This window comes from Sorex fumeus, unplaced genomic scaffold (genome assembly GCF_029834395.1).
Source record: "Sorex fumeus unplaced genomic scaffold, SorFum_2.1 ptg000019l, whole genome shotgun sequence".
Classification (NCBI taxonomy): Eukaryota; Metazoa; Chordata; class Mammalia; order Eulipotyphla; family Soricidae; genus Sorex; species Sorex fumeus.
Window position 1 is genome coordinate 5,842,817 of NW_026606076.1, and position 11,474 is coordinate 5,854,290.

Genomic DNA, 11,474 nt, shown 5'->3' on the forward strand with positions numbered 1-11,474 from the left:
CATACCTAGTGATGCTCAGGGGACAATATCACCTAGAGATGTTGTGGCAGGGATAACTCTGGTCACCGCAAGAAAGACAAACGCCCTAATGGCTGTACTACTGCACCAGCCCCTAAAAGTGAGGCATTTAGAACCTATTGCAGCTGGTCCCTTGAAAACCCCTTTCTGCAATTACTCACTTCAACAGTGCACACCCCTGGTCTTGGAGAGATGGACAGTGGGGATGCCTGGAATCTGGACAGGTGAGGCAGAAATTCTTTTTCCTGAGGAAATATAATCACATAGGGTTAGCAAAGCTAATATGTTGATAGGGTGCTTTTCTTTCAAGCAGCTAAGCCGGGGTCAATATGCAACAGGACATAGGCTCTCCCACTCCAGCACTGCTAAAAATGATACGTGAACTCAGAACCAAGAGTAACCCATGAGCACTGAGTGCTCTGTGGTCAATAAAAGTACAATAAATTAAGTAATGAAGACATTTCTGGGGCCGGAACGATGGTACAGCATGTAGGGAGTTTGCCTTCCATGCGGCCAACCCGGATTCGATTCCCAAGATCCCATATGGTCCCCGAGCACTGCCAGGAGTGATTCTTGAATGCAAAGCCTGAGTAAACCCTGAGCATCACTTGGTGTGACCCTAAAAATCCAAGAAAAAGAAATTTCTGTGTAAAGAGATTGGAGACACAATATAGCAGGTGAGGTGCTTGTCTTGCACTCAGCCAAACCAAGTTTGAATCCTGGCATTATTAGAGGGGTTAGGGCACACTCTGGAAGTGACCAAGCTACTTCCTGCTAAGATTGCATACTTGGTTGCAAGACCCACTGCAGCACCACCCTGTTGCACCCCTCCAGACCGCAACCTGAGTTGGCTTAAAGCTGCACACCTTGGTGCCTGAGTGACAGCATAGACAAATGAGCATTTCTTTTGAAGGTGGCCAACCTGGGTTTAATTCTGGGCATCCCTCATGGTTCCTAGCACCACTAGGAGTGCTTGCTGGATTTAGAGCCAGGAGTAACCACAATGCCTCGCTGGGTGTGACCCAAAATGCAAAATAAATAAATCAAAAGGAAAGAGAAGCTCCCCACCTCCCTGAACTCCCAGAACCCACTGAATGCACAAGAACCAGTGAAAATTAAAGGCTCTGCCAAATGCTTTTGACTCCCAAGCACATAAAGAATATACCGCACCCCTCCCCCATCCATCCCGGCCACCCCCCAAGAACGACAGGACAGAGGGGAGGGTATTTTTTCCTTCATGCTGCTGATCCAGATATGGGGTACCCTGAGCAACCTCAGGATTGACCCCTGAACACTGCCAGGTGGGGCTCAACACCCCCCACGAGGAAAAAGAATGCGCTCCCAGGTCCCTTTGATGAGGGAATCCCATGCTTTAGCCCTACTCCACAATCAGCCTAAGGAATGACAGGGGGTCAGCAATGGGATGTCCTGGGGACACTTCTGGGATGACCCACCACCCCTGTGACTGACCAGGTGCTGGAGCCGCCCCGAAACCAAGATAACGCTGAGGTACCCTCACCCGCAAGCTCCGATCTGGGGGAAGATGGGGGCTCCCTCTAGCTCTGATGCTTTCTGCTTTGTGCGGGGCTGAGTGATGGGTCAGCAGGGAGGGCGCTGGCCTCGCATCCCGACACCCCAAAGGGTCCTCGGATCCCCAGGGAGGGGGTCCTGAGCGCCACCGGGTAAGGGTCTAAAACACATAAAAAATTTAAAAAATTTTTTTTCTCTTGTTCCTTCGGTTATTGTCCTTGTTTCTGGAACTTTCAGAACGACCTCCGGGCTTCCAATTCGTTTTTCTCCTCGACCACGTGCTTCCTCTACCCACCCACCTTTCATTACTGGGGGGTCTGGGGCTTTGCTCAGGGGTTACTCCGGGCTCTGGGCTCACAACAGGCTGGTCCCGGGACACTGTGGCATGCCGAGATCGAACCCGGCCGGCCGCGTTCCCCCCTTATGCATCTTTCTAAGTAAGTTCTCCTCAGTAAAAACGAACATTTTTCCCTCAAAATCAATTTATAAAGAAGATAAAACTCTCGGCAGGAGCGCTCGGTGCGTCCCAGGTGAGGGGCCGCCACTCCGGGCCACCGCCACCAAGCGACCCCGAAGCCCCCAAGGCGGAGCCCGCGGAGGTTCAGGCGCTCAGAGCGACCACCCGGACGGGCAACGGTAAAACCGACCTCCCGGGACCCCCCTGCCTCCCTGGGTGCCCCCTCACCCGCTCCTCACCTTCCGCAACCACGAGACCCGCCGGCACTTCCGCCCTGAACGCCAAGGACAGCAGATAAAGGTCGCGAATTTTGTGACGTCACCTTCACGTTCGCCCAGAGCCTTAAAGGGCCAGGCTTCAAGTATTCCTGACCAGGTACTTGCCTGGTCAAAAAGGTTTCTGGCATAGGATCAGGTGATCAGGACATCTGATGTGTGCCAGGTCTGGGATAGATGGAGAGTGACAGACTGGACAGATAGCACGTCCATCGGAAGGCTTTGTTTTGACGAAGGAACTAAAATTCATTTTCTTTGCAAACAGCCACCCAGACCTTCTCTCTGAGTCCCCAAGTTCATTTATATCGCACTGAAAGTCCAGGTCTTGAGTAGCTTCAACTGTTTATTTTCACAATTATAGGAGAGGGCCAGAAACTAAGTGAATCACGTGGCTCAGAAAGGGGTCAGGGTACCGCAGAAGGGGACTCAGGGATTGGTGATGACTGGGAAGATATTTGTGTAAGCAAAAATTCCTTTGTATGTATTTGTGTGTGTTCAGAGGAAAGGGTGCTTTCCAGTTGTTCCTTGAGAGCTGTGCGTAGCAACTCTTCAAACAGTGCTCAAGGTCTACATAGCTGTGAATTCTACATGGATCAGACAAATGAACGGAAAGTCCCTTAACTGCTGTGCAGCTAAATAGTCTTTTAATATTTTAGTACTAGATGATTTATTAAGTTATAATTCTTCCAAATTTGAACCAGTGGGAAAGAATAACTGTAGAGTAGTTGTAACGGAGAAAGCCTCTTTTTCAGACATGTTGATCTCTTGATCTATTGTTTGGCTATGATGATTTGGTGCTTGTTACAGTAAGAATATGAAATTTATTTAGTTTTCAAGTTTACAAAACCAAAGCAAACACACTGAAGTGAAGGGTAGTATAAGAAGTTAATTTAGCAATGGAAGGAACTTTTTGCAGGAGCCTGAGCGAGAGTACAATGTGGAGGATGCTTCATTTGCATGTGGTTGATCTGGTTCAATGCCCTGCATCTCAGATGGACCTCAAGGCCCACCTAAAGTGATCCCTGAGTAAAGGGCCGTGGTAATCCCTGAGTATCATGAGTTGTGGCCCAATAACAAAAACAGAGAAAAGGAAAGGATGTAGAGAAACAGCGAAATGCAGAGCTGTCAACCATCCTGGCCTGTCAGAGTAATGGCCACAGACCCAGCCCAGTCCCCAAGATGCCTTATGGGTCTCTCCTGGCACATGCTCCCACGCAGCTCTCACCAACAGTCCGCAGATGTTCATAGGTCTCCAGTATCACATCCCTATAGGGTTTCTCTCATATGCGGCCAGGCACATCCACTCTTGGGGTGAAGGTGACGGTCACATGGGTAAAGGTCACTGTATCCTGAGTCAGGACACATATAGGAGCAGGAATCAGGGTCTATCCCCAGCCCATTCCCTTGGCAGTGAGGAGGAGACCACCAGGAATGTAGAAGGGTTCAGCTCAGGGTGTCTCCCCTCAGGATGAACGAGCCTCCACTCAAAATTCCTGCTGACAGGCCCCAGAAATCATTCTAAGGAAGCCGGATCTGATAAAATGTGAGAAATCGATAGTACAAAGTTCCTGTTAGGTGTCAGCCTTACACACAGATACCCCATGGCCAAACCCACTGATCCAGTGAGCCCTACAGAATAACAACTGTGCACAGACCCAAAGAGACCAATAAAGTGATCCTAGATGTGGCCCCAAACACTAAGCATTCCCCCATACACACAACTCTTGTCCTAGGAATGAAAAGGGAAACTCAATGTTCAGCGAGGTACTCAAAGCTCTGTGTAACATATGTGCCTGTAGAACTCAGAATCCTGGTTCAGGGTTGCCAGAAATCTGTCTTGGAAAGTAGTGACTCAGTCCCAAAGGTCCTTTGCTCCATCTCCCTGGGACCATCCCTGGAATTGTGCACAGCATCGTGTGAATGTGACTGTGTGACAGAGCAGGCAAGGCTCTCCAGAGCAGAAAAGAAAAAAGAGGGGAAACACATGTCCTTGAACTGAGTCACTGTAGCTTCCAGGGTACTTATGGGGCCCACACACCCTGGGAGTCCTGATTCTATCAGTTGTGAACCCAGAGGACAGAGCCAAGATGAAGCCCTGTGCGCCTCCACTGTGGCACAAAAATACATACGGAAGAAAACAAGGCAGCATGATGGAGGAACAGGAAGGACATCAGGCCAGGGACAATGGGTAGGGCTGGTGGCTGCAGCCATTTTATAGGTCCCCCAAGCAATACCAGGTGCCATGCTGGACTGCAGAGCTAGGAGTAACCCTTGAGAATCACTAGGTATGGCTCATTCTCTTCAAAATCACCCAAAACAAAACAAAAAACAAGATCAGCAGTGAGCCCCTGGCACCCCATAGGGTCATTACCCACTGTACTACTGCTCCCGCCCCAAAAGAGTTATTTTGAAACAATTTTCCAGTTTCAATCAAATGAAATATCAAGTTTTTGATTCAGGAAAAAAATAAAATTTCTTTAGGTTTTGAGCAGTGATTTCACCACCCAGTGAAGCTAAAAGCCTCAATCCCAAGCATTAGGCTCTAGATTTCCTCTCTGTAGTACCCAGCCCTCCACTTTAAAAAATCACATGCTTGGTCCACCGAGTATCCTGTCGGCATAATATCTATTCCAAATTTTACCAGCTCACTCATACTCAATGACACCATTCCCATATCAAATTGCTGCAGTGTCAAATCCTGAATCTGCGGTTTGAGTTCTGAAATCAAATGCAATACGCAGTATAAGAATTCATTGAAAGAAATGTAGTTGAATGAGGCAGTGTGGGTGGAGGACATCTCCTTGGTTCTCACAATCCAAACAGGCACACAGCAAACAGAAGATCTGATTAGACGATGGGTGTGAGCAGCATGGCAATCCACACAAGATGTTCAGGTTTTGCTTTTTGACCAGACCCTGTGATGTTGGGGACACATAATGGATGCAGGTTATTGAACAAGGTCGGCGGAGTACATGGTAAGCACAGTCCCCACTATAATATTACTCAGGGCCAAACTAGCTTTGTTACGGGATCACTCATTCACTATTTACAGAAAAAGGCGAAAGATATTTTGCAGGCACCCGACCAATGTAGGCTGTGCAGCCAGGCTGCTAATGTACAGACTGAGGGGGGGGGGGCGGGACACCAAGGGCTGTGAATTGTATGCACTAACACATCAGGATAAATAATAACAACGCCAAGAAACTAAAGTGCAGGATCATAATTGAGGGAGAGTCCAGATGAGTGAAGAGCAGTGTGAGCACAGCACAGAGGCCTGGATCCAGGAGTTCAAGGCTCCTGGAGTCAGCAGCGTTTTTCACTTGCACTCAGGGCACCCCCACACTGCCCAGAGCTCCACCAGGGAGGGTCCTCAGACACTCACCTGCACACATGCCTCTCCTCCCTGGTCTCAGACCTCCTCCTTCCAGCCAGGAGGTCACGGAAGCCTTCACCAAGGGAATGCCCTACCCCCACAGAGCTCGAATCACAAATTAGTGACAAAGCATCCGTTGCCATAATTCCTAACACTCAACAAAGGTGGGTCCGATCAACGGTCTTAAATGGACCTGGGGAGAGCGGCAAAGCTACCCAGCATCAAAACGGGACAGTCTAGAAAGCATAAAAGCACAGTCTTCATGAAAGTCTTGTAACTTAAGGAAACGGACCTCCAAGGGGTAGGAAAACCTGAACCAGCCTGAAAACTTACAGTAGTACCCTTGCTTGCCCTCAGGGCTGAGGTTGTAACTAATACAAATAACTGCAAGTGTTCATAAATAAACTTATTTGTTGAATATGTACAACTACAGGGAAAAAATAAAACCCACAGAGATGCCAGACAAAATGTCTTCTTGAGTTAATCCCAAAAGAATTACCCCCATTGCAACATTTTATGTCTGCAAATGACCCTCACAGCTAATTGCAGTCCTGTATCCCACCCCCCTCAGTTTTTCTGTAAGTATGCTTTCAACTCTTCATGAAATGGGCCATTTTGATCATCAATCTGTGGTTCCCATTTCTTTGTTTCTCCACTTTCAGGGAACAAGTGAAAAAAAGTATGAAAGTTCTCCCCAAGCTGGTGCAGACACCCCCCTTATAGTGCAAAGACAGGGAAGTGTGGGGTGCTCACACGAGGCCTTGTCTCCTGCCGCAAAATGGCCTTCACAATCAGCTTTCCAAGAAGAGACCCTACTATGTCTTTTACCCACAAGAACAATGACAGCTGGGCCCTGTGTCCAGGATACCAGCAACTGGAGGCCCTGACTTCACTCTCACTGAGTGCAGAGTCAGGAGTAAACCCAAGCATCCAAGCAAGGACAAGGATGGAAAGCCCCCCAAATTTATCACTTAACTTCCCGTTAGTCGTCGATTTGCTCGAGCGGGCGCGTAACATCTCCATTTGTCCCTGTCGCGTGCTAGTGTAGCCCAATGGCATCTGTTCGCTCCAGGAACATGAAGGGCCTCAAACCGATCGTTCATGATCTTGACGAAGAAGTCTGACCATCTGGAAGGTGGGCGGCCACGCGGTCTTTTGACATCCCGTGGAATCCAGTTGGTAACAGCTCTAGTCCAGTGGTCGTCTTTAAATCTCATTACATGACCAGCCCATCTGATTTTCGACACCTTGGCAAATGAGACAGCATCCCTGATTCTTGATCGTCGACGGATGTCAGAACTCCGGATTCTTTCTCTCATTTGAGTGAAACGTGATATTCCAAGCATAGCTCTTTCTATTCTTCTTTGGGAGACCTGAATAGCGTTCTCATCTTGTTTGCGTAGGGCCCAGGTCTCTGAGGCATATGTTAATGGAGGAAGAACAGTGGAATCAAAGAGATGTGCCCAGAGCCGGAAGTTCTTTGTCCTCTTAGCTATTTCTTCGACGTTCTTGAAGGCATTCCAAGCCGCTCTCTTCCTCCTGCGCAGCTCGGGTGCCAGGTCATTTGTCATGTTGACCTCTCGACCTAGGTACACATAGCTGTTGCATTCGGAGATGGTCGTTCAATTGAGAGCGAATGGGGCGTCAGGAACGAGGCTATTTCTCATAAACATTGTCTTCGTAAGATTCAGCTGTAGTCCTACCTTTACACACTCACGGTCAAAGTCGGCCAGCATTTGTGCCGCTTGGCTGATGTTTGGTGTTATTAAAACAGTGTCATCAGCAAAGCGGAGGTGGTGTAGTTGCCGACCATCTATCTTCACTCCCATTCCTTCCCATTCCAGCCGTCGCATGATGCTCTCGAGGGTGGCACTGAAGAGTTTTGGTGAAATGGTATCACCCTGCCGCACCCCTCTCTTGACATCAACGATCACTTCTTTGTAGAATGCTGAGATCCTGGTAGTGAATCCGCAATACAGCTCACAGAGGATCCTGATGTATTGGGCTTGAATGCCCTGATTGGCTAGGGCTTCAATGACCACTTCCATCTCAACAAAATCAAAGGCCTTCTTTAAATCAATGAACGTTAAACAGAGCGGCATCTTGAACTCCCGAGAAACCTCAATGAGCTTGGTTATTGTGTGGACATGGTTGATGGTGCTGAATCCTTTGCGGAACCCGGCTTGCTCGCATGGTTGTCCTTCATCTAGTGTTCTGCCAATCCTATTTAGGATGACTCGAGTGAACAACTTGTAGATGACAGACAATAGGCAGATCGGGCGATAGTTGCCAATGTCATGGATGTCTCCCTTCTTGAACAGTAGTACGGTCCTGCTGGTTTTCCATTGGGACGGAACCTTGCATTCAGACAGGTAGCGAGTGAAGAGCTGAGCCAGTGTATTGATGAGTACTGACGGCAGGTTCTTCAGGTGTTCAGGTCTGACCTTGTCTGGGATGGGTGCTGTTTGTTTCTTTACCGACGAAATGGCATGTTGGATTTCGGAAGGGAGAACGTTGGGAACGACATATCCATCCTGTGGAATTTGGTATGTCGGCAAGTGGACATGGTTATCGAAGAGATTTGAGTAGAAGCCATGGATAATCTTTTCCATTGCCGTTCTGGAGGATGTGATGGATCCATCAGGACGTCGCAGGGCAGTCATCTTGGTCTTGTAGTTGGCGAAGAACAGGCGGGCGTTACGAATACTTTTCCCGGCTTATGCCGCATCTACCAGTACTTCTGCTCTTCTCTCTTTGAGATCTTCCTTGATCGCATCTCTGCACTGCTTTGCGAGCTCGGACATTAGCTTGCGGTTGCCTGAGGCATGCGCTTAACCACGCTCGCGAATTAGCTTAAGAGTTTTCGAAGATAGGCGGTTTTTTGTGGCTATCTCTCTCTTGGCGTTCCTCGCACATTCATGGAGGTGCTGAACCAGTCGATCGTATTCCTCGTCAATGTTGTCAACAATGGCATCTTCCCATGTTGCCGCAATAGTACCAAAGAGTTCCCAGTTGGTGGTCATTCTGGGAGTTCTCTTTTTGAACTTTGCAGCCCTTTCTCCCCGCTCTGTGAAGTAGAATTTTGCACAAAGGAGACGATGATCCGATCCCGTTCGAAATTTTGGGACACTACTTCCACTACTTCCACTACCCAGCTGTCGCCACACTCCAGGACGCTTTCCGGACCCCCGCACGACACATCATAAGACACTAAATACCCATCTTCCGGAAATGTCGTACCATATTTGATAGGGTTCAAATATGGTAACACCTACAAGGGTGATTAGAGGTCGCCCCAAAAGCCTCTATCCCTCTCGGAAAGACTGGTAAGCTACCGAGAGTATTCCGCCCGCACGGAAGATCCTGGCAAGCTATCCGCTGTGTATTCGATATGCCAAAACCAGTAACTACAACTGGTTTCATTCACCTGACCCTGAAGGCTTCACCGACATAACAGCACTGAGAAGGATGAGAAAGGAGAGGCCGACAAAATCTCAAGGCCGACGTAGGCTGCCACAACGAAGGAAGACAAAAATGATCGTCTGTACTTTCAATGCACGTACGCTAGCATCAGATGCATCCATCAAGGAACTGATGGTACAAGCGCGAATGATCAAGTATGACATCATTGGTCTGACCGAGACAAGAAGGCACGAATCTCACCATGCCGTTTTCGACACTGGAGAAGAATTGTTCCTCGGAACATGCGATAAAAGAGGTGTTGGAGGCGTCGGTGTCCTTGTCAACACAAACTTGGCCAAGAGCATTGATTCATTCGAATGCCTAACAACCCGAATCGGACGTTTACATTTGAATAGATGTGACTCACTGCCTGCAGTTTCTATCTTCGTTGTCTATGCACCAACATCTCATTATGATGAAAGAGAAATCGAGAAGTTCTACATGGAGCTAGAGAAGTTCTATAAAGAAGACCACACCTTCTACAAGATCATTGTGGGTGATTTTAATGCCAAGATAGGACCGAGAAGATCAGCTGAAGAACTTCACATCGGGACCCATGGCCTAGAATGGAACGAACAGGGTGAGAGACTGTCTGAGTTCATCATGTCGACCAAGACCATTCATGGTAACTCACAGTTCCAGAAGGCAGAATCTAAACGATGGACATGGGAGTCTCCCGGTGGACGATTCCACAACGAAATAGACCACATCATATTCAATCGACGGTTTTGCCTGACTGATGTCGCTTTGTCCCAAATTTATATTAAGCTAAAGACAAAGGGGAGGGCAGCAGAGGGTAGCTGGTATTACAGCAAGTGGGGCAATGGTTTTGCCAATGGTCAGACCAGGTTTGAACCCCGACAACCCCATACTGTCCATCACCAGCCAGGCATGATCCCTGAGTGCAGAGACCAGGAGCAAACCCTGAGTCCTGCTGGTTTGGCCCAAAACAAATTTTTAAAAACCTAAAAGAGTCCAATGAACGCAGGGCGACAATGCACAGGATTCGGAAACATGCTTTGCATGCAGGAACTTCTGATTTGATGCTGGGCACCACCTGATCTCCCAAGATCACGTGAAGTGACCCCCACCACTGATGGGATGCTGGGATGAGGGTGTGAGACTCTAAGAAATAAATGATGTTAGGGGCTGTAATGACAGCATAGCGGGCAGGGCTTGCATCCAAAACACCGGAGTTCGAATCTTAGCATCCCATATCGTCCCTGAGCACTGCCACGAGTAAATATTGAGGGAAGAGCCAGGAGTAACCCCTGATCACCACTGAGTGTGGCCCAATAGCCAAAATATAAATGAATGGAATTTAAAAGTTTCAAATGAGAGAAAATAAAAATTTCAAGTGTGTCCTTAAAACAATACCAAGAGCAAAAGCAAAACAAATTGGTTTGTTTTGAGTCACACACAGCAAATGTATAGGGTTTATTCATGGCTCTGGGCTGAGGAAATAGACCCGGTCATGCCTGGGGACCATATTGGATGTCGAGGATCAAACCAGCAGTGATTCCTGAGTGCAGAACATGGAGTCACCATGTGCATCACCAGCTGGCCCCCAAGATGAAACAAAGAAAGCAAAAAAATTAAGTTGGACTCATAATAACCTCACAGTTGTGAGTATCTCACAACTGGGGAGATATTCCAACAAGTCGGGGATCACCTGTAACCTGCACACACTTTGCCATCCCACTCCATACGATGGTGACCACAGCTGACCACAGCTCCCTCAGGCATAAGACAGGAAGGCGGGAAAAATCAAGATTTGCCTGATTTTTGATTTACAATGATTCTCGGCAATATTATGATTGATCTCTGCCATAAAATCCTTCAAAACAGGGCCTCTGGGCCAAGGCAGAATCAGAGCAAAGACTGAGACAATGGTGAACCTTGGCAGTCCAAAGTGAGGGTGGTTATGTATGTATGTATTTAATTTACTAATGAGAAAAATCCCCAACCGCTAATAAAATTTTAGGATTAAAATTGGTGAGAATTTGTACAGTGCTTTGGGAAGTATTGCCATTTTGACAATATTAATTCTCCCGATCCATGAACAGGGGATACTTTTCCATTTCCTCACATCCTCTTTTATTTCCAGAAGCAGCGTTTTGTAGTTTTCTTTGTACAAGTCCTTTACTTCCTTAGTTAAGCTAATTCCTAGGTAGTTGATTTTCTGGCGTACAATTGTGAACGGCATTGTTTTCTTCATGTCATTTTCTTCTCTCTGACTATTTGAGTATAGGAAAGTCATGGACTTTCGGGTATTGATTTTATAGCCTGCAACTTTACTATACAAGTCTATCGTTTCTAGGAATTTCTTGGTAGAGGTGTTAGGGTTCTCTAAGTATAG